This window comes from Rhinoderma darwinii, chromosome 13 (genome assembly GCF_050947455.1).
Source record: "Rhinoderma darwinii isolate aRhiDar2 chromosome 13, aRhiDar2.hap1, whole genome shotgun sequence".
NCBI classification, from domain to species: Eukaryota; Metazoa; Chordata; class Amphibia; order Anura; family Rhinodermatidae; genus Rhinoderma; species Rhinoderma darwinii.
This window is the reverse complement of record NC_134699.1, coordinates 60,212,353-60,235,291: the sequence shown is the minus strand read 5'-3', so window position 1 is coordinate 60,235,291 and position 22,939 is coordinate 60,212,353.

Sequence of the window (22,939 nt, the reverse complement as noted above, 5' to 3'; positions counted from 1 at the left end):
TGCTGTGTGTGGAGCTATATATAGGGGGCTGTGTGTGGCGCTATGTACAGGGGTCTGTGTGTGGCGCTATGTACAGGGGGCTGTGTGTGGAGCTATCTACAGGGGGCTATGAGTGGCACTATCTACAGGGGGCTGTATCTGATGCTATGTACAGGGGGGCTGTATCTGACGCTATCTACAGGGGGCTGTGTGTGGAGCTATCTACAGAGGGGCTGTATCTGGAGCTATCTACAGGGGGTTGTGTATGGCACTATCTACAGGGGGATCTGTGTGGAGCTATCTACAGGGGGCTGTGTGTGGAGCTATCTACAGGGGGGCTATGTGTGGAGCTATCTACAGGGGGGCGGTGTGTGGTGCTATCTACAGGGGGGCTGTGTGTGGAGCTACCTACAGGGGGGCTGTGTGTGGAGCTATCTTCAGGGGAGCTGTGTCTGGCGCTATCTACAGGGGGGCTGTGTGTGGAGCTATCTACAGGGGGGCTGTGTCTGGCACTATGTTCAGGGGGGCTGTGTCTGGCTCTATGTACAGGGGAGCTGTGTGTGGAGCTATCTACAGGGGGGCTGCGTGGAGCTATCTACAGGGGGCCTCTGGTGGATGATTTCTCCATTGACCGGTAGCAGAGTTACACAACTGGAAAAAAAAATCCCCATCATGTAACTCTGCTACCTGTCAATTGAAAAGTCATCCACCACAGGGTCTCCCACTTGACTTTCATTGTTCTCAGCCTTTTGGTTTGTCCTGCAGCTGCTGCCGCCGTGATGAGCAAATGTTATACCCAAGATAGGAAAGTAACATAAAAACGATATAACCGAATCCATAATATCTGTGATATCCAGACAGTCTAGAGATCCGTAGTGAGAATGTGCGCGTGTTATTTGCAGAAAGATCTGGCCGTGATTTGATGTGTTTGTGTGATATTTGGCATGGTTATGGGCGTGGCTTAAATGTCCCTCTTTTCCGAATTCAAAAGTTGGGAGGTATGCCTCTCTATGCTACACTGTATACAGTGGAGGAAATAAGTATTTGATCCCTTGCTGATTTTGTAAGTTTGCCCACTGTCAAAGTCATGAACAGTCTAGAATTTTTAGGCTAGGTTAATTTTACCAGTGAGAGATAGATTATATAAAAAAAAAAAAAAGAAAATCACATTGTCAAAATTATATATATTTATTTGCATTGTGCACAGAGAAATAAGTATTTGATCCCCTACCAACCATTAAGAGTTCAGCCTCCTCCAGACCAGTTACACGCTCCAAATCAACTTGCTGCCTGCATTAAAGACAGCTGTCTTACATGGTCACCTGTATAAAAGACTCCTGTCCACAGACTCAATTAATCAGTCTGACTCTAACCTCTACAACATGGGCAAGACCAAAGAGCTTTCTAAGGACGTCAGGGACAAGATCATAGACCTGCACAAGGCTGGAATGGGCTACAAAACCATAAGTAAGACGCTGGGTGAGAAGGACACAACTGTTGGTGCAATAGTAAGAAAATGGAAGACATACAAAATGACTGTCAATCGACATCGATCTGGGGCTCCATGCAAAATCTCACCTCGTGGGGTATCCTTGATCCTGAGGAAGGTGAAAGCTTAGCCGAAAACTACACGGGGGGAACTTGTTAATGATCTCAAGGCAGCTGGGACCACAGTCACCAAGAAAACCATTGGTAACACATTACGCCGTAATGGATTAAAATCCTGCAGTGCCCGCAAGGTCCCCCTGCTCAAGAAGGCACATGTACAGGCCCGTCTGAAGTTTGCAAATGAACATCTGGATGATTCTGAGAGTGATTGGAAGAAGGTGCTGTGGTCAGATGAGACTAAAATTGAGCTCTTTGGCATTAACTCAACTCGCCGTGTTTGGAGGAAGAGAAATTCTGCCTATGACCCAAAGAACACCGTCCCCACTGTCAAGCATGGAGGTGGAAACATTATGTTTTGGGGGTGTTTCTCTGCTAAGGGCACAGGACTACTTCACCGCATCAATGGGAGAATGGATGGAGCCATGTACCGTCAAATCCTGAGTGACAACCTCCTTCCCTCCACCAGGACATTAAAAATGGCTCGTGGCTGGGTCTTCCAGCACGACAATTACCCGAAACATAGAGCCAAGGCAACAAAGGAGTGGCTCAAAAAGAAGCACATTAAGGTCATGGAGTGGCCTAGCCAGTCTCCAGACCTTAATCCCATCGAAAACTTATGGAGGGAGCTGAAGATCCGAGTTGCCAAGCGACAGCCTCGAAATCTTAATGATTTACAGATGATCTGCAAAGAGGAGTGGGCCAAAATTCCATCTAACATGTGTGCAAACCTCATCATCAACTACAAAAAATGTCTGACTGCTGTGCTTGCCAACAAGGGTTTTGCCACCAAGTATTAAGTCTTGTTTGCCAAAGGGATCAAATACTTATTTCTCTGTGCACAATGCAAATAAATATATATAATTTAGTGATTTTTTATTTATTTTTTTATATATAATCTATCTCTCACTGGTAAAATTAACCTAGCCTAAAAATTCTAGACTGTTCATGTCTTTGACAGTGGGCAAACTTACAAAATCAGCAAGGGATCAAATACTTATTTCCTTCACTGTATATGGAGGGTAGGACCTTAGGATCTTTTCCTGTGTTGGGCCAAGGAACCCCAGTTTGACCACTTTGCATCCATCTACATTTGATCACATATTAGAACTGGCCCTTTTTAAAAAAAAATTAGGGTAATAAAAAAATTACAAAAGGGAAATCAATTGGGCTCAGTAATTCCCAAAAATTTAATTTCCATCCTGTTTTTGCACCTGTTTCCAGCAACATATGGAGTGACAGTCAAAGAGTTAATCTGTCATATTAGTTTCCATACACACCAATTTAATGCATTTGCTGATCACTAATCCGTGATAATCATGTGCTTCAGCAAGATGTAAAAATACACACGCAAAAAAATCAATATTTGCACAGACGTTGTGCAAAAGGCTATGTCTGAAGCTTGTGCTGGGGATATTCGAGGGGACTCAGCCCACTATGGGACATTTCCCTATTAAACATGTCTAATTTGGAATTTCAAAAAATTGGCAAAAACATTTTTGGGCGGGAGGACAATCAACAATTTTAATCTTATGAACAAGATTAAAAATGAAGATGTTTTGTAAGGGCTCGGTCCATAAAAAAGAAGCATTTTGTTTTCCCGGAACTATAGATATGGGCACTTTCGTGGGCTAGCATTTGATATATAGTCTTCCCATGTACATGTGTGAAGATATACAATGGATTGTGAATTAATTGTGTTCTACGCTAGCCATGTGCCCATTGCCACCATTATTTAATGGTCACTGAAACCTGTCCTTCTATATTAGGGTTTACTACTTAAATGTCCTAAGGGTGTGCCCACTAACTTGCCTTCCAAGATGCTAGATGGATGATAATTACTATATATGGCGGTTGCCCTCTGTAAACATTGCAGTGCCGTAAGGGGTCAGAAGATGCTTTCCTGGAGGCCTCGCTGTACCGTTAGGTGCCCCCATCCAAGGGAGTCTGGGCAAATCTCGCATCTTCTGGTTTCACTACTAGCTCAACCACAATAGTGAACTTTACAGATGGACTGATCTAAATGGAGTCACTACTGTTCGCAGGTCCCCTGAAAAGTAGACCAGCCATTTCAGCTTCATAATGTTGAAGAAGAGGTCACATCCACTTCCTAGTGACTCAGTAATAGTCTCCAATCCCTAATGACCCAATGGTTTGGCCTCCACATGAAGACCCAGTAGAATAATGTATGTTTTTTGGTAACCCAGTGAGATAGCTTCTGCTCACAAATGACCCAGTGGGACAGCAGAGCCTACCCTACACGATCACCCAATGGAATAGCTTCCACTCCCTGGTGACCTATTGAACTAGTGGGATAGCAACCTGTCCCACCCTCCTTTGGGTGCACTTAAATTCAAAATATTCTATTTCCCAGAATCCTAGTCTTAAAGGGACGTGCATATTGATCATAGGGGATCAAGAGAAGGCAGAGTTACTAAATGGGTTCTTCCGCTCTGTATATAAAACTGAAGAAAGAGCAGCTGATGTAGCCGCTGCCAGTGCTGTTAATATATCAGTTGATATACTGAATTGGATGAATGTAGATATGGTCCAAGCTAAATTAAATTAAATAAATGTGCAAAAGGCCCCGGGACCAGATGGGTTACACCCTAGAATTCTTAAAGAGCTTAGTTCAGTTATTTCTGTCCCCCTTTCATAATATTCAGAGAATCTCTAGTGACTGGTATAGTGCCAAGGGACTGGCGCAGCGCAAATGTGGTGCCGATTTTCAAAAAGCTCTAGGTCTTCCCCGGGTAATTATAGACCAGTAAGCTTAACATCCATCGTGGGGAAAATGTTTGAGGGGCTATTGAGGGACCTTATACAGGATTATGTGATAAAAAAATAGTATTATAAGTGACAGCCAGCACGGTTTTACTAAGGACAGAAGTTGTCAAACTAACCTAATCTGTTTTTATGAAGAGGTGAGCAGAAGTCTAGACAGAGGGGCCGCTGTGGATTTTGTGTTTTTGGACTTTGCAAAGGCATTTGACACTGTTCCCCATAGACGCCTAATGGGTAAATTAAGGACTATAGGTTTAGAAAACATAGTTTGTTATTGGATTGAGAATTGGCTCAAGGACCGTATCCAGAGAGTTGTGGTCAATGATTCCTACTCTGAATGGTCCCCGGTAATAAGTGGTGTACCCCAGGGTTCAGTGCTGGGACCACTATTATTCAACTTATTTATTAATGATATAGAAGATGGGATTAATAGCACTATTTCTATTTTTGCAGATGACACCAAGCTATGTAATATAGTTCAGTCTATGGAAGATGTTCATGAATTGCAGGCAGATTTAAACAAACTAAGTGTTTGGGCGTCCACTTGGCAGATGAAGTTTAATGTAGATAAATGTAAAGTTATGCATCTGGGTACCAACAACCTGCATGCATCATATGTCCTAGGGGGAGCTACACTGGGGGAGTCACTTGGTGAGAAGGATCTGGGTGTAATTGTAAATCATAAACTAAATAACGGCATGCAGTGTCAATCAGCTGCTTCAAAGGCCAGCAGGATATTGTCGTGTATTAAAAGAGGAATGGACTCACGGGACAGGGATGTAATATTGCCACTTTACAAAGCATTAGTGAGGCCTCATCTAGAATATGCAGTTCAGTTCTGGGCTCCAGTTCATAGAAAGGATGCCCTGGAGTTGGAAAAAATACAAAGAAGAGCAACGAAGCTAATTAGGGGCATAGAGAATTTAAGTTATGAGGAAAGATTAAAAGAATTAAACCTATTTAGCCTTTAAAAAAGACGACTAAGGGGGGACATGATTAACTTATATAAATATATTAATGGCACATACAAAAAATATGGTGAAATCCTGTTCCTTGTAAAACCCCCTCAAAAAACAAGGGGACACTCCCTCCGTCTGGAGAAAAAAAGGTTCAACCTGCAGAGGCGACAAGCCTTCTTTACCGTGAGAACTGTGAATCTATGGAATAGCCTACCGCAGGAGCCGTCACAGCAGGGACAGGAGAGGCTGCAAAAAAGGGTTCGATAATTTCCTAGAATAAAAAAGTATTAACTCCTATATGTAGAAATTTTTCCTTCCCTTTTCCCATCCCTTGGTTGAACTTGATGGACCTGTGTCTTTTTTCAGCCGTACTAACTATGTAACTATGTAACTATGTAACATTTGTGTTTAAATTTCAAAAACATACATATTACACATAAACCATATATTATACGTATTCCATACTTGCTGTCTCCTTTTAAAATGAAAAGGGGTTTCTGATCTCTATACACATAACTAGAGATGAGCGAACGTATGAAAAGTTCGGTTCGGCAGGTTCGCAGAATTTCATGAAAAAGTTCGATTCGGACCGAACTAGTTCTGACCGAACCTGTAATACAAGAAAGCCCCTAAAAATCGTGTATAACACTGTTTAAAAGCCCTAGAAGCCATGTATAACACTCTTAGGTCACCCATGAGTGTATCCAAGTACTTTTGAGCTGTCTTTGAGGCAAAGTTAGTGTCAAAGTTACGCCAACATGTATGGCTATAGGAAAACGGATGGGACGCGGTGATAACTAACAGAACCACTGCACTTGTGCATGTTGTATGCTTAGTGCATTGTTAAAAAAGGTACAAAAATTAATTAACCATTTTTGGCGGCAGATGCCTGCCAGGGTTCATACCTATAAGGTGGTAAAAGAAGAAGCAATGGCTTTTGACAAGCCCTCAAAAAATTTACCCTTTATGGTGGCAGATGCCTGCCGGGGTTCATCCATACATGGATGTAAAAGCAACAAGCAATGGCTTTTGACAAGCCCTCCAAAAATGTACCCTTTTTATTGGCAGATGCCTGCCGGGGTTCATCCATACATGGATGTAATGTAAAAGCAACAAGCAATGGCTTTTGACAAGCCCTCCAAAAATGTACCCTTTTTATTGGCAGATGCCTGCCGGGGTTCATCCATACATAGATGTAAAAGCAACAAGCAATGGCTTTTGACAAGCCCTCCAAAAATTTACCGTTTTTATTGGCAGATGCCTGCCGGGGTTCATCCATACATGGATGTAAAAGCAACAAGCAATGGCTTTTGACAAGCCGTCCAAAAATGTACCCTTTTTATTGGCAGATGCCTGCCGGGGTTCTTCCATACATGGATGTAAAAGCAACAAGCAATGGCTTTTGAGTGCAAGCCCTCCAAAAATGTACCCTTTTTATTGGCAGATGCCTGCCGGGGTTCATCCATACATGGATGTAATGTAAAAGCAACAAGCAATGGCTTTTCACAAGCCCTCCAAAAATTTACCCTTTTTATTGGCAGATGCCTGCCGGGGTTCATCCATACATGGATGTAAAAGCAACAAGCAATGGCTTTTCACAAGCCCTCCAGGCCTGCTTGTAGCAGACGGCAGTGGAGGTGTATTGGTGGTAGTAGAGGTAGCCAACACAGACAGCAAGGGTGGTAGTAGTAGCAGCACATTAAAAGAGACTGGACAGTCACAGGACAAAGCCCTGTGGTGGGGCAGGCCTGTTTGTAGCAGACGGCAGTGAAGGTGTATTGGTGGTAGTAGAGGTAGCCAACACAGACAGCAAGGGTGGTAGTAGTAGTAGCAGCACATTAAAAGAGGCTTGGCAGTCACAGGACAAAGCCCTGTGGTGGGGCAGGCCTCAGGCCTGCTTGTAGCAGACGGCAGTGGAGGTGTATTGGTGGTAGTAGAGGTAGCCAACACAGACAGCAAGGGTGGTAGTAGTAGTAGCAGCAGCACATTAAAAGAGACTGGACAGTCACAGGACAAAGCCCTGTGGTGGGGCAGGCCTCAGGCCTGCTTGTAGCAGACGGCAGTGGAGGTGTATTGGTGGTAGTAGAGGTAGCCAACAGACAGCAAGGGTGGTAGTAGTAGTAGTAGCAGCACATTAAAAAAAGAGACTGGACAGTCACAGGACAAAGCCCTGTGGTGGGGCAGGCCTGCTTGCTTCATGCTAACAATACGACAGTCAGCGCGCAAGTAACGAAGCATACAGCTCGCCATCCTGGCCAGCGTTTCAGAGGGCCCGGTTGGTTCCATCTCCGCCCCATACTGCCATGGTTGTCCATCATCAAGGTCGTCATCACCACCATCACTGTCATGTTGTGCGGCTGCCTCGTCCCCTATCCCTTCCTGTGATTCCATCTCCAAATCCAGCTCCTCTTCAGGTCCTGTTTCCTCATCCTCATCCTCCTCCTCCTCCTCCTCAACATCCATAGCCAGATGTGATCCTTCCTCCATCCTTTGCTGAATCATCGCTGTGAGCGTTTGCTCCATAATGAATATCAGCGGCATAACATCGTTCATTCCGCTAGCGTCACGACTCACAAATCGTGTGGCCTCCTCAAAGGACCTCAAAACGCGACATGCGTTTCTAATCAGCTGCCAGTGCCTGAGCTCGAAATTACACTGGCTCCAAACGCTGCCCGTCTGCTGCATCAGGAAATCATTCACGGCTTTCCGCTGTTCGTACAGACGGTCAAACATGTGCAGGGTGGAATTCCAGCGTGTTGGACCGTCGCAAATCAGGATTTATTCTGGGAGATTGTTTTGACGCTGCAAGTCCAGGAGGGCGTGCTTAAATGCATACGAACGTCTAAAGCGAACGCAAACCCTCCTGGACATGGCCAGCACACCCTTCAAACCAACATATGACTTTAAGAAGCGTGTTATGACCAGATTGATCACATGTGCCATGCAAGGAGCGTGTGTCAGGTGACCTAGACGCAGTGCAGCCACAACGTTCTTCCCGTTATCAGAGACAACATTGCCCAGTGTGAGTTTCAGAGGAGACAGCCAGCGTGCGATTTCCTCCTTGATGCACAGCAGCAGCTCCTGCCCTGTGTGGCTTTTCTCGCCCAGGCTCAGCAGGTGTAAGACAGTGTTGTGGCGCTTCACCTTGCACCTATGAAAAGAGGAGGGAGGAGGAGTGTAAGATACGCTGTGTCCTGTCGGGGACGGGAAGACCTCCATTGAGGAAGGCAAGGAGGAGGAGGAGTAGGAGGAGGAGGATGGTAGGCGCCTGGTGTCCGGAGTTGAACCGGAAAGATACAAGCGTGGAGGTGGTAATGCCTGGCATTGCTGCGGTGGTGCATCGGACTGCAAAATATTGACCGAGTGGGCCGTGAAAGACATGTACTGTCCGTGCCCATAGTTGCTGCTCCACGTGTCGACGGTGGCATGTACCCTGCTGCACACGGATAATTGCAAGGACTGGCACACCTTTTCCTCCACGTGCTTGTGCAAGGCAGGGACAGCTGTTTTGGAGAAGTAATGTCGGCTAGGTATTCGCCACCTAGGCTGAGCGCACGCCATCAATTGCTTGAAGCCGGCGGAGTCGACCAGGTGATATGGCAGCGACTGCACCACCAACAACTTAGCCAGGTGTGAATTAAGCCGCACGACAAGTGGATGACTGGGTATATATTGTTGCTTATTGGACAACGATTCCGTAATGGATAACTGACGGGACGTAGGAGGAGCACTAGATGACAGTGATGATGTTGATGATGACAACGACATGGATAAGGCCTGGCTACTACTTAGATGACAGGGACTCGGAGCAGCAGCAGCAGCAGCAGCGGCAGAGGGGTCTTCATTAGATCTACATGATGGTGGTGGGGCATGTCGATTGTCCCACATGGCCTTGTGATGCCGCTCCATGTGTTTACGTAGAGCGGTAGTTCCTACATTGCTACCCTGCCCACGCCTTACTTTCTTCTTGCAGATACGGCACTGTGCCATTTTTTCGTCCTCCGGGAAGGTACAGAAAAATTGCCACACGGCAGAGTACCGTAAAGTGGTAGTACCACGTCCACCACCACCCGAACTTGCTCCTTGTCTGGCAGGCTTTTTTCGGGTGCCAACACCAGCATCAGTGTCGTCGGCACCGGCTCCTGAGCTGACCCTACCGCTGCAACGTTTTGCAGATTGACTTCTGCCCCTACCTCGGCTTGGCTCTTTATCACGGCCAGTGCCGCCCCTACTACCCTCCTCCTCTGATGCCGTCATCACCTCGTCACCTGGTTCCCACGTCCTGTCTAAAACAACATCATCATCATAGCCCTCCTCATCATCCCCGCCACTTCTGTCACTGTGTTGTGAATGTGATGTGACATCATGGCGGGCTCCATGCCCCCCTCATTACTGCGTCTGCCACCACGGCTACCACCCCCACTACCACAGCTATGCGTCTCGGACACCGCTTCCACCTCCACCACCGCCACAACACACTCCGTTGGCTGACTCGCGGAAAACAAATCATCATCATCACTATGTTGTTGAGTATCTTCCTTCGCACCCGAGGAGATGTCTCTTAGGACTCTCAGGAAAGATGGCTTCCCGCTAGGAAGGGGGAGTGAAGACATAGATGATGGAATGGAAACGTTAGAAATACCTATATTACTACTGTCACTGTGCCAAGGAACTGTAGAGGATCTGGAATCCAACGAAACCTGGCTTGAAGCCAGATCGTCAGAGTCTTCCTGCTGAGATGACCGTGAGCCAGCCAACCAGTCCACAATGGCCGTATTGTCTAAAGTAACCCGCCCACCGGAGGAGATGGACAAGTCTGGCTTGCTGATACTGCTACTACTACCAGCAGGCACATGGCTGCTGCTACTAGTGGAAGTGGGCACATGTCTTGTGCCACAAATGCTGGTACTGGGTCTGGCACCAACAGATCCAACATTTGGACTGGAGGAGGACACGGCATGGGTGTTTTTTCCTCTACCCCGTCCTTTCACAACCATTTTTTTACCAGACATTTCACTGCTGGAGTGCAGCAAGTTGAATCAAAACCCGGGGGATGAGCCCCTTCTAAAAGCGTATTCACACTGACACTGGCTTGGCAAATGGCAATGAATGAGAATTTCTATCAGGCACGCCGCGGTGCACTCAGGGAATGCTGGGCCTTGTAGTACTACTAGGCTGCCTGTATTGCAAGTTGGATTGTTATTTCGTTATGTTAACGGCCGGGGATGAGCCCCTTCTAAAAGCGTATTCACACACTGACACAGGCTTGGCAAATGGCAATGAATGAGAATTTGTATCAGCCACGCCGCGGTGCACTCAGGGAATGCTGGGCCTTGTAGTACTACTACAAAGGCTGCCTGTATTGCAAGTTGGATTGTTATTTATGTTAACGGCCGGGGATGAGCCCCTTCTAAAAGCGTATTCACACACTGACACTGGCTTGGCAAATGGCAATGAATGAGAATTTCTATCAGCCACGCCGCGGTGCACTCAGGGAATGCTGGGCGTTGTAGTACTACTACTACTACTACTACTACTACTACTACTACTACAAAGGCTGCCTGTATTGCAAGTTGGATTGTTATTTCGTTATGTTAACGGCCGGGGATGAGTCCCTTCTAAAAGCGTATTCACACTGACACTGGCTTGGCAAATGGCAATGAATAAGAATTTTTATCAGCCACGCCGCGGTGCACTCAGGGAATGCTGGGCCTTGTAGTACTACTACAAAGGCTGCCTGTATTGCAAGTTGGATTGTTATTTCGTTATGTTAATGGCCAGGGATGAGCCCCTTCTAAAAGCGTATTCACACACTGACACTGGCTTGGCAAATGGCAATGAATGAGAATTTCTATCAGCCACGCCGCGGTGCACTCAGGGAATGCTGGGCCTTGTAGTACTACTACGTCTACTACAAAGGCTGCCTGTATTGCAAGTTGGATTGTTATTTCGTTATGTAAACGGCCGGGGATGAGCCCCTTCTAAAAGCGTATTCACACAGACACTGGCTTGGCAAATGGCAATAAATGAGAATTTCTATCAGCCACGCCGCGGTGCACTCAGGGAATGCTGGGCCTTGTAGTACTACTACTACTACAAAGGCTGCCTGTATTTCAAGTTGGATTGTTATTTCGTTATGTTAACGGCCGGGGATGAGCCCCTTCTAAAAGCGTATTCACACTGACACTGGCTTGGCAAATGGCAATGAATGATAATTTCTATCAGCCACGCCGCGGTGCACTCAGGGAATGCTGGGCGTTGTAGTACTACTACTACTACTACTACTACTACTACAAAGGCTGCCTGTATTGCAAGTTGGATTGTTATTTCGTTATGTTAACGGCCGGGGATGAGCCCCTTCTAAAAGCGTATTCACACTGACACTGGCTTGGCAAATGGCAATGAATGAGAATTTCTATCAGCCACGCCGCGGTGCACTCAGGGAATGCTGGGCCTTGTAGTACTACTACAAAGGCTGCCTGTATTGCAAGTTGGATTGTTATTTCGTTATGTTAACGGCCAGGGATGAGCCCCTTCTAAAAGCGTATTCACACACTGACACTGGCTTGGCAAATGGCAATGAATGAGAATTTCTATCAGCCACGCCGCGGTGCACTCAGGGAATGCTGGGCCTTGTAGTACTACTACTACTACAAAGGCTGCCTATATTGCAAGTTGGATTGTTATTTCGTTATGTAAACGGCCGGGGATGAGCCCCTTCTAAAAGCGTATTCACACAGACACTGGCTTGGCAAATGGCAATAAATGAGAATTTCTATCAGCCACGCCGCGGTGCACTCAGGGAATGCTGGGCCTTGTAGTACTACTACTACTACTACTACTACTACAAAGGCTGCCTGTATTGCAAGTTGGATTGTTATTTGTTTGTTATGTTAACGGCCGGGGATGAGCCCCTTCTAAAAGCGTATTCACACTGACACTGGCTTGGCAAATGGCAATGAATGATAATTTCTCTCAGCCACGCCGCGGTGCACTCAGGGAATGCTGGGCCTTGTAGTACTACTACTACTACTACTACAAAGGCTGCCTGTATTGCAAGTTGGATTGTTATTTCGTTATGTTAACGGCCGGGGATGAGCCCCTTCTAAAAGCGTATTCACACTGACACTGGCTTGGCAAATGGCAATGAATGAGAATTTCTATCAGCCACGCTGCAGTGCACTCAGGGAATGCTGGGCGTTGTAGTACTACGTCTACTACAAAGGCTGCCTGTATTGCAAGTTGGATTGTTATTTGTTTGTTATGTTAACGGCCGGGGATGAGCCCCTTCTAAAAGCGTATTCACACACTGGCACTGGCTTGGCAAATTGCAATGAATGAGAATTTCTATCAGCCACTGTGCACTGACTCAGGGAATACTGGGCGTTGTAGTACTACAAAGCCTGCCTGTATTGCAAGTTGGATGCAACGGGGATGAGCCCCTTATAAAAGCGTATTCACACACTGGCTGAGTAGTGAGTAGTGAATGAGCCCCTTCAATTGCTGGATTCCTGCCTTTTAGATTCCTAAAGCTTTCCCTTACTGCACAGAGATGCTATCCCTACAGCTCCTGTCTCTAAAATGGCCGCTGAGCTCCGTGCATAGACTTTTATTGCAGGCTTGAGCCCACCCCTATGCTGCCTCCCAATTGGCGGGGAGAGCCGTTTGCAAGGCATTATGGGGTAGCCTGATGTCAGGTGATCTTGTGAAATCCTCCATTTTACATCTAACATGTGGCAGGCGCCAAAATGTAGCCGGGTTCGGCCAAACCCGGTGAAGTTCGGATTCGCTGCGAACCAAACTTTTCCCGATGTTCGGTCCGAAACCAGGTTCGGTTGTCCCGGTTCGCTCATCTCTACACATAACCAAATCATACAAAGTAAGATACATCTACTTTGTGTGTCTGCCATTAATCACGTGCCTCCTATATAAACCCAGCTCACCCTCCTCTTGGGTTTAGTCACATGCAGGTAAGATGCAGGTAATACTGGATGTTGGTGAGGGATGATGAACCAGTTTGTCTGTAGAAATAATGGTGGACAGAGACAAAGGGTTTGAGCGATAAACTAAAGGCCCTTTTATACCTATCGATAATCAGCCGGTGCACCGATCAACTAGACCTTATTGATTGGCGCTCGCTTGCTCCTGTCACACAGAGCTATGGATGGGGATGAGCGGTCGTTACTCCGATCGCTCGTCCCCATACATTATCATCATGTCGGCAGCGCGTCTCCCTGTTTACACACCAAGATGTGCTGCCGACAACGATAATATTTTACTTTAAAACTATACGACCAGCAGATGATCCAGCGTTTGCTCGTTCATCTGCTAATCGCTGCCCTGTGTACACAGGACAATTATTGGCAATGAGCGTTCTATGAACTGTCTGCCCGATAATCGTCATGTATAAAACCCCCTATACACAGAAGCTAATTCACTATTCACCCTCCGTGATTTTTCCCTCAGTTGTCCAGAAATTTCTGGAGTGGAGGTTGGGAACTCTGCATTGAATCTATATGCAGCTACCTGGCGGAGAAGTCTACGTGGCGGTAGATGAGGAGCAGGTTCGGATCACTTTCGCTCCTCTTTGCTTCTGTACAGTGGCGTAGATATAGGGGTCGCAAATGTGACTGGGCCCTCTAGCCAGGGGGGAATAACGTACCATGTCTATTCACTGTTACTGTAGTAACTGGGGCCTATACAATAAACTACATGGACCCCTGTTACTACAGTAACCTAAATGTATACTTCCGTACATCGCCCCTGAGTTGGGTCTAGGCGCACAACGTTGTGACACTGAAAAAGCGTCAGGATCCGCGCTGCGCAGGTAGCCGAAGACCCAGCTCAGAAACGAGGATGGTAAGTATAAGAAAACTATTTGCTGGGGCCTTGTATCTAAGCCTACCATTTGGTAGGATCAGATACAGGGCCCAGCAGACAGTATCACACATGTGTAATACTGTCTGCTTGGCCTGTAGCTAAGCATATCATGTGTGATACTGTCCACTGGGTTCTGTATGTATCTAAGCATATCATGTGATCATGTCCACTGGGTTCTGTATCTAAGCCTATCATGTGTGATACTATCCGCTGGGCTTTGTAGCTAAGCCTATCTTGTGTGATACTATTTGCTCTGTATCTAAGCCTATGATGTGATACCGACTGCTGTCTAATCCTATCATGTGTGCGTGATACTCTGCTAAGCTGTGTATCTAATCCTATCGTGTGATACTGTCTGCTGAGCTGCTGTATCTAATCCTATCATGTGATACTCTGCAGAGCCATAGTATCTAATCCTATCATGTGTAATACTCTGCTGAGCTGTGTATCTAATAATATCATATGTGATACACTGCTGAGCTGCTGTATCTCATCCTAATGTGTGATACTATCTGCTGAGCTGCTGTATCTCATCCTAATGTGTGATACTGTCTGCTGAGCCGCTGTATCTAATCATGTGGGATAATGCCTGATGAGCTGCTAAATCGAATCCTATCGTGTGATACTCTGCTGAGCTGTGTATCTAATCATATGTGTGATACTGTCTACAGAGCCACTGTATCTAATAATTTCATGTGATTCAGTCTGCAGAGCCGCTGTATCTGATTCGATCATGTGTGATACTCTGCTGAGCTGTGTATCTAATCATATCATGTGTGATACACTGCTGAGCTGCTGTATCTCATCCTAATGTGTGATACTGTCTGCTGAGCCGCTGTATCTAATCATGTGTGATACTGTCTGCTGAGCTGTGTATCTAATCCTATCATGTGTGATACTGTCTGCTGAGCGCTGTATCCAATCCTATGTGTGATACTGTCTGCTGAGCCGCTGTATCTAATCCTATCATGTGTGATACTGTCTGCTGAGCGCTGTATCCAATCCTATGTGTAATGCTGTCTGCTGATCCTCTGTATCTGATCCTATCATGTGTGATACGGTCTACAGAGCCGCTATATATAATCCTATCATGTGTGATACTCTGCTGAGCTGTGTATCTAATCTTCTCATGTGCGATACTGTCTACTGAGCCGCTGTATCTTATCCTATCATGTGTGATACTGTCTGCAGTGCCGCTGTATCTAATCCTATCGTGTGATACTCTGCTGAGCTGTGTATCTAATCCTGTCATGTGTGATACTCTGCTGAGCTGTGTATCTAATCCTATCATATGTGATAAGGTCTACAGAGCCGCTGTATATAATCCTATCATGTGTGATACGGTCTGCTGGGCTGCTGTATCTCATCCTAATATGTGTGATACTGTCTGCAGAGCCACTGTATCTAATCCTATCATGTGATACTGTCTGCAGAGCTGCTGTATCTAATCCTATCATGTGATACTGTCTGTAGAGCTGCTGTATCTCATCCTATCCAGTGGCGGTGCTATAGGGGTCGTAGTCCTACAGATATACAGTCTTCAATATATATATATATATATATATATATATATATATATATACATACACACACACACACTTTTCGGGGGGCAGAGTTATATCTTGGGGCTATTGCCCCTGATGTCTCTAGACCTTAGTGACGCCCCTGGCTGCTAGTGCTGCATTGATGGGTCACTTAGGAGAACCAGCGATGGAGTTAAAAGCTGTGGGCTGTCGGCCATGAAGAGACGTTGGGGGGCCCAAATACTAACTTATGCACCGGGGCCCATGAGCATTTATCTAGGCCCCTGCTTTGAACTGCACCAATGAGGGAATGGTGAAGCAGGCCCCTTCACTGCGGGGGTCCTACAGCAGCAACATATGCTGCTCACCTGTACGCATGCACCTGGCTGCAGACTCAGGTAAAGAATTCATAACTTACTGTTTATGCAGTAATACAATTCAGTCAGTAATGCAAACACTTTGTGCAACCCACACGCCATCAATTTATTTTCATGATTTTATCTCAGTAGGGATTGGGTTAAAATCTGAATGTAAGAACACATTTGGCAGTGTGCGTCACCGTGTCACAATTCTGACAGGCTTGTAATTTCCAGGAGAGAGTTGTCGCTCCTTCTCCCCCTGCACAATACACTATTATGTATTCAACATTAACCTATAACTGCGCTGCTGTGTATCAGAGGACGAAAGCAAACTTGGGAGATCTTTACCTCTGTCACGATTTTCCTGCTTGATTTCATGGAGAACGTCACCTCATCCTCTAGTATGGGAAACGTTCCTTCAAGGCTTTAACGTGTGAGATGATGATACTACTGTGGAACAGGTGGCGTCTACCATGTCACAAAAAAGATGCTTAGATGAGACCATTATGGAGGCCACCATCCCATATGGGAAATTTAATGGGGGACCTGACTTGGAAACCTCTTCAGCCCAACCTAGGTCTCAGTAGGTTGGCCTGAAGTTTGGTTGAAGACTTGGTTGGAAAAGTCTAATTTTGGTACCTCCTTATCTCAACTTAAAGCCATTTTTTTAATTACCCACAAGGCCATGTTTAAATATGGATGCTTCCATCCATTACATTTTTAGATCAGGTCAGGTACTTGCATGGTAGGTTTATTGGCCGGCATTAGACATTCCCTTGTGGACCAACTTATTGTTCCTATCTGGTTTCTGTTGGGTAAAAATGTACAGACAGTGAAGAAGTGGGTAGAGACGAAAATTGTTATATGGCAGTATATAGTTCATTGGTCTGAGATGGGTATGAATTTCATAAAGTAGACCATATGGAGCCACAAGTATATGGGAGTAGGATACATTGAGCAATGAACACATACATCAGAAGTCTTTGTGGCAGCAGCATTGGGCAGCATGGTGGTGGTTCACCTGCCGAGAGAGTAGGCATACCAGAAATAGCCCATCAGCCATTATGGGACCAGTAGAGTGGGGATTAGCCGAAACTGAAGACCCCATCCACTTCTTGTCATTGGTGGTATGAATCCATGCAAGGGCACCAGGCTGTTAGCCAATAATGGGGAGCAGGCAAGGGTTGGTAAGGGAGTTGAGCTATCGTTGAGCAGGTTTCTCTGTCCTTAGATTGGAGTGACTCAACAGGCACAATTTTGACCTCTGCTTTGGGACTTCTGTCATCTACACCTACCCCTGTAACATACTATTACTACCCCTGCACAATAAAGTTCTCATAAAGTGCCCAAAGTTTCCATATAGTTACATAGATGGAGCAAGTAGGAATTTTCCAAAGTGCTAAGCCTTCGAATTTGTATAATTTGTCACATCTGTAGATCCATTGGTCTATGGAAGGGAATTCTGTGTTTTTTTCAATGGATGGTTGATTTGTAATCAAAGCGGATGAAAGAAACCTTAAAATTCTGACTTTGGGGATTGGCTGGGATTGCTGGCACCCAAATTGATGCTAGGACAAGACCACCAGATATGGTAGAAAGTCCAGTTCCGTATTAGGAGCATGCTACCATCTTGGTAGAACCTTCTAGACATTTCCATGCAACTTTACACAAGTCTGGAGACTTTTTTTTTATGTATTTCATCATGTATCAAACCCTCGTCATGCCAAAAGTGTAACCCAAGTCCACATACAGGACCAGGGTTGGATAAAAGGGAACGTTATACAATGGGCAGGGTGTGTAAGATGTGTATATACAGGGTGGGCCATTTATATGGATACACCTAAATAAAATGGGAATGGTTGGTGATATTAACTTCCTGTTTGTGGCACATTAGTATATGGGAGGGGGGAAACTTTTCAAGCTGGGTGTTGACCATGGCGGCCATTTTGAAGTCGGACATTTTGTATCCAACTTTAGTTTTTTCAATGGGAAGAGGGTCATGTGACACATCAAACTTATCGAGAATTTCACAAGAAAAACAATTGTGTGCTTGGTTTTAACGTTACTTTATTTTTTCATGAGTTATTTACAAGTTTCTGACCACTTATAAAATGTGTTCAAAGTGCTGCCCATTGTGTTGGATTGTCAATGCAACCCTCTTCTGCCACTCCTCACACACTGATAGCAACACCGCAGAAGAAATGCTAGCACAGGCTTCCAGTATCCGTAGTTTCAGTTGCTGCACATCTCGTATCTTCACAGCATAGACAATTGCCTTCAGATGACCCCAAAGATAAAAGTCTAAGGGGGTCAGATCGGGAGGCATTTCTTCTGCGGTGTTGCTATCAGTGTGTGAAGAGTGGGAGAAGAGGGTTGCATTGACAATCCAACACAATGGGCAGCACTTTGAACACATTTTATAAGTGGTCAGAAACTTGTAAATAACTCATGAAAGAATAAATTAACATTAAAACCAAGCACACCATTGTTTTTCTTGTGAAATTCTCGATAAGTTTGATGTGTCACATGACCCTCTTCCCATTGAAAAAACGAAAGTTGGATACAAAATGGCCAACTTCAAAATGGCCGCCATGGTCAACACCCAGCTTGAAAAGTTTCCCCCTCCCATATACTAATCTGCCACAAACAGGAAGTTAATATCACCAACCATTCCCATTTTATTTAGGTGTATCCATATAAATGGCCCACCCTGTAGTTTACAAAATGGTTGGATGGGTTATGATCTAAGCCATACCTATGACCCATTCTTGGATTTGCTGGATAGCCACATTGAATGACTACTTATGAATTCTTCGTATGTCCCAATTCTTCAAGGACTGTTATTTAACTGTAGGAAACTCATTTGTTCCTGTTAAATCTCACCTAAAGCTTCTCTTACAGAGCCTCGTCGAAGTGAATTACATGAGGATCAAAGGAAAAAGTATGGTGCAACTACAAGTTGGTTGCCTTCCTCCACATAGCAATGAATAGGGAAGGGAGGGATTCTAGCCAAACCGATGAACCTCCAAAACTAGAGAAGGTCCCCCTTGAAACAAAAATTTTCATTTTTCTTATATCACAGAGATGTATTCAGTTTCTGAGCTCAAATATCCTAGCATTACTTGTTAGAACAATGTATTCAACGAGCCTGCTCTGGTTACTTGCCTCCTATGAAGTGTTGTTTTTAGACAAGGTCCTCCAGTCAGCTACTTCCTGTCAGCCATAATAGATTTCATGAAGCTAATTTCTCAATCACCTGGTCACCCAAAGGGCCCTTTCAGATCTCCCTTGCAGTCTATCACAGTAAAAAAAATCCCTACCCCTGTCCTATTTCTCTAACTGTACAGAGATACTCTGTAATGTCGGGGTAGGGAGACAGACAAGTGAGCCCTAATCTACCCGCCACTCAGTCCCTGCCTACTTGCAATGACCCGCCCTAGGCGACGGGGTACAACTGGGCGACGGTCCTTACACTCAATAGGTGCACGACAGACAAACAGACAAGGGTACAAAGAAACCAGGTAAATGGGGAAGTTGCCCACGGGGACACCGTGAGCAACAAGCGAAGTGAACGAGCCGAGTCAAACTAGGAGATGAGCGAGGTACAAAAACGCAGAGCAGGAGAGTGGTCAGTAAAGCCAAGGTCAAAAACAAGCAGAGGGTCAGTAGTTCAAGAAGCTGCAGCAGGGCCAGGAAACCAGCAGAGAAGAATCACAAGCAAAGGAGGAACAGGAAAGGCAGGTATAAATAGACAGAGGGCGGGAGCTAGCTCCGTCTGGCCAGGCTGTGATAGGCTCTCCCACTCCTAAGCCTGCCATCCTGGGTGGTGGAAGATGGAGTCAGTCTCACAGACATAGAAGCAGTTGCAGACTGATTACCTATGGGCGTCGACACAGAAGTTGTGTCTGGCAGATCCTTTACATACTCTTAACTGAATCTAAAGTATGCTGCTAGACTGTGAAAAATTGTTATCAGTGACCAAGTGTTTATTTTTGTGAGGAAGGAAGTAGCTAGCTTCTCCTCCAACTTGGATTCTAATAGAAATCAATGCAGATGGCAGCCTGGGACATTAGTGTCTACCCAGTCTGACACTGTCCAATCAGTGCTCAGTCTCACTGTGTAGGGACATGCCCCTTTGACGAATGGAACGGTAACACCCAGTTGTCAATGAAGAGTTGTGAATGGAACAACGCAAAGTTTTAAGAAAAGATGTTCTAGAATTGTGATATTATGGGGAATACAAGTATTTGCTAAAACAGACATGTCTCCTTTAAAGGAACTCTCCAAATTAATACACTTATGTCTAGTCCAGGACCTAAAAAGGGCAGTGCATTACACAAGGATTCAAAGACAACAGAGATGTGTCATGCACCACCCCCTCAGACCCTGCACTAACTATATGAGTGTTTCCGTACTGTACCTTTAAGATGCTTACATTTCTATGTTATAAAAACCTTCCCAATATTAAATGTCCAACCCGTCTAAACCACGTTTTAATTGGATTTCTTACTGTACGTACACAAATGACGGCTGTTTTTGTAACAAAGGGAACACTCGTCGTGGCCTAATTACCGTACATCCAGACCTCATTTAATAATGCTAGTATAAGAGGACGCTACCCTTTTAATTACAGGCGATACCCCTTTTATGATGTAAAATTTTCATATCATACTTAATTCACCGTGTGCTACATTCGCAGTAGGTAAGACGTAGATGAATACATGGATGGGTAATTAGATGGAGAGACCTTTTTGCGGTAATAGACTACCTTGAAGTAAGCGGAATAAGGTTAGCATAATTAATGATGTCAGCGCAATGAGACAACGGCATGTATCAAACAGCTGTAACATCTCAAACAAAGCCCATTGTTCCCACTTACCAAATGTAAGTGATTTGTGAACCGAAGCCTCTCGAAGGCTGTTACCCTCCGTGCAGAGGAGGCCGTGTTGAAAACCCTGTTTTTTCCAATTCTCAGCTGCAATTATTGTTAATAATATATAATTTTGTTGTTTAAGCCTTTGTAGTGCAGTGAGAACACTGTTCTCCAGGCTGCCTGCCTACTTATGTGATACCGTGTTAATGCTTTCATACCCTTGTAGTAGGAAAGTGGTTGTCGGCAATATTCTGGCCACCAAAACATTGAATTTAATCTGCAACGTACGTTTAACATGGTCAACGACTTACAAAAAAACTCCAAAGGGGTGGAGTTTATGCAAATGTAACCAAATTTGCCATTTTTGGTGAAATTGGGGCGTGGCTTAAAAGGTCCGCCAATGGGGATTTAAATGTTGGGAGGTAGGCAATTTATTTGGCAAACTGACTTAAAGGGCTTGTCCTAAAATTAACATTTAATACCCATCCACTATATGACACCATTCAAGCTCCTCCTTACTGCAATCCTGCATTAAAGGGTTTTCGGGACCCTTGTTCTGGGGATCGGTGGGGGTTCCAGCGATCACACCTTTGGTCAGGTGATAAATGTTAATCCTGGGATGACCTCTTTAAAGGGGTTTAGGACTTTTGCCTCCGCTGGGTCTCACCAAGGGCCGATGCCCTGTGCAATGTCTATTATCAATCTTCTTATGGTGTAACATATAATACCCAAATAATACAATCATACAATGTACAAATAACATCGCCCAATCAATAACTTGGAAATGAAGCTGCATCCCGTGTAACTGCCTTTCCATAGGATTGGGGATGCAAGCTCCAGGTGCTCATGCTACCAGGGCCAGTGGTGCCCCCTTTAGTTATGACAGATAATGTGCCCTCTTTGACCGCACAGGTCTCACATCCTTAAAGCCGGCCTTGGTTCCACCACTTCTCATTTGAAAGTGGTATGGTAACATGACTTTTATAGAGATCTTATGTCGCATGACCGTGGCAGCCGAACAATGCACACTTCCACAGTGCCCTAGTCATTGCGCCAATTAGCTGCCATGGTCATGTAATGTGAAGCTGAAGTACCTGAAAGGAAGAACACACACAAGCACAAACACTTGGCACTTTAGGAAGGAACGGGTCTGTGACTACCAGGGTAGCAGGTATCGCTGGATCCCAACTTCAAAGGGGGCCTATCTAAACCCACTGCAGTTAGTGATGTCTATGGATGATGAAACATTTTATGAAGCCTCATTCCACGTTTTGCTATGGAGCCCCATGGTTACTTGGTGGTCAGATCACTGTGTACATTATGTACTGTGACATCTTTCTGTGCATTATCCCTGTGCTGTGACCTCACTGTGTGCATTATCCCTGTACTGTGACATCACTGTGTACATTATTTTTGTGCTGTGATATCATTGTCTTCATTATCCCTGTACTGGTATCTCTGTACTGTGACATCACCATGTCCTTTATCCCTGTGCTGTGACATCACTGTGCACATTATCCCTGTGCTGTGACTGCACCATGTGTGTTATCGCTTTACTGTAACATAACTTTATACAATATCCCTATACTGTGACATCCCTGTGTGCATTATTTCTGTGCTGTGAAATCATTGTCCATTATACCTGTAGTGTTTATAATCTCTGTACCGTGCCATCACCATGTACATTATCCCTGTATTGTGACATCACTGTATATATTATCCCTGTACTGTGACATGACTGTGTACATTATCCCTGTACTGTGACATCACTGTGTACATTATCCCTGTACTGTGACGTCACTGTTTATATTATCCTTGTACTGTGATATCACTGTGTGCAATATCCCTGTACTGTGACATCACTGTTTGTACAGTATCCCTGTACTGGTTTATCATCTTTCTCTTGCAGATGTCTGGGCTTTTTTGACCCCCTCCCAATCAAATAGACATCTTACATTCAGTGATATCATCATATGC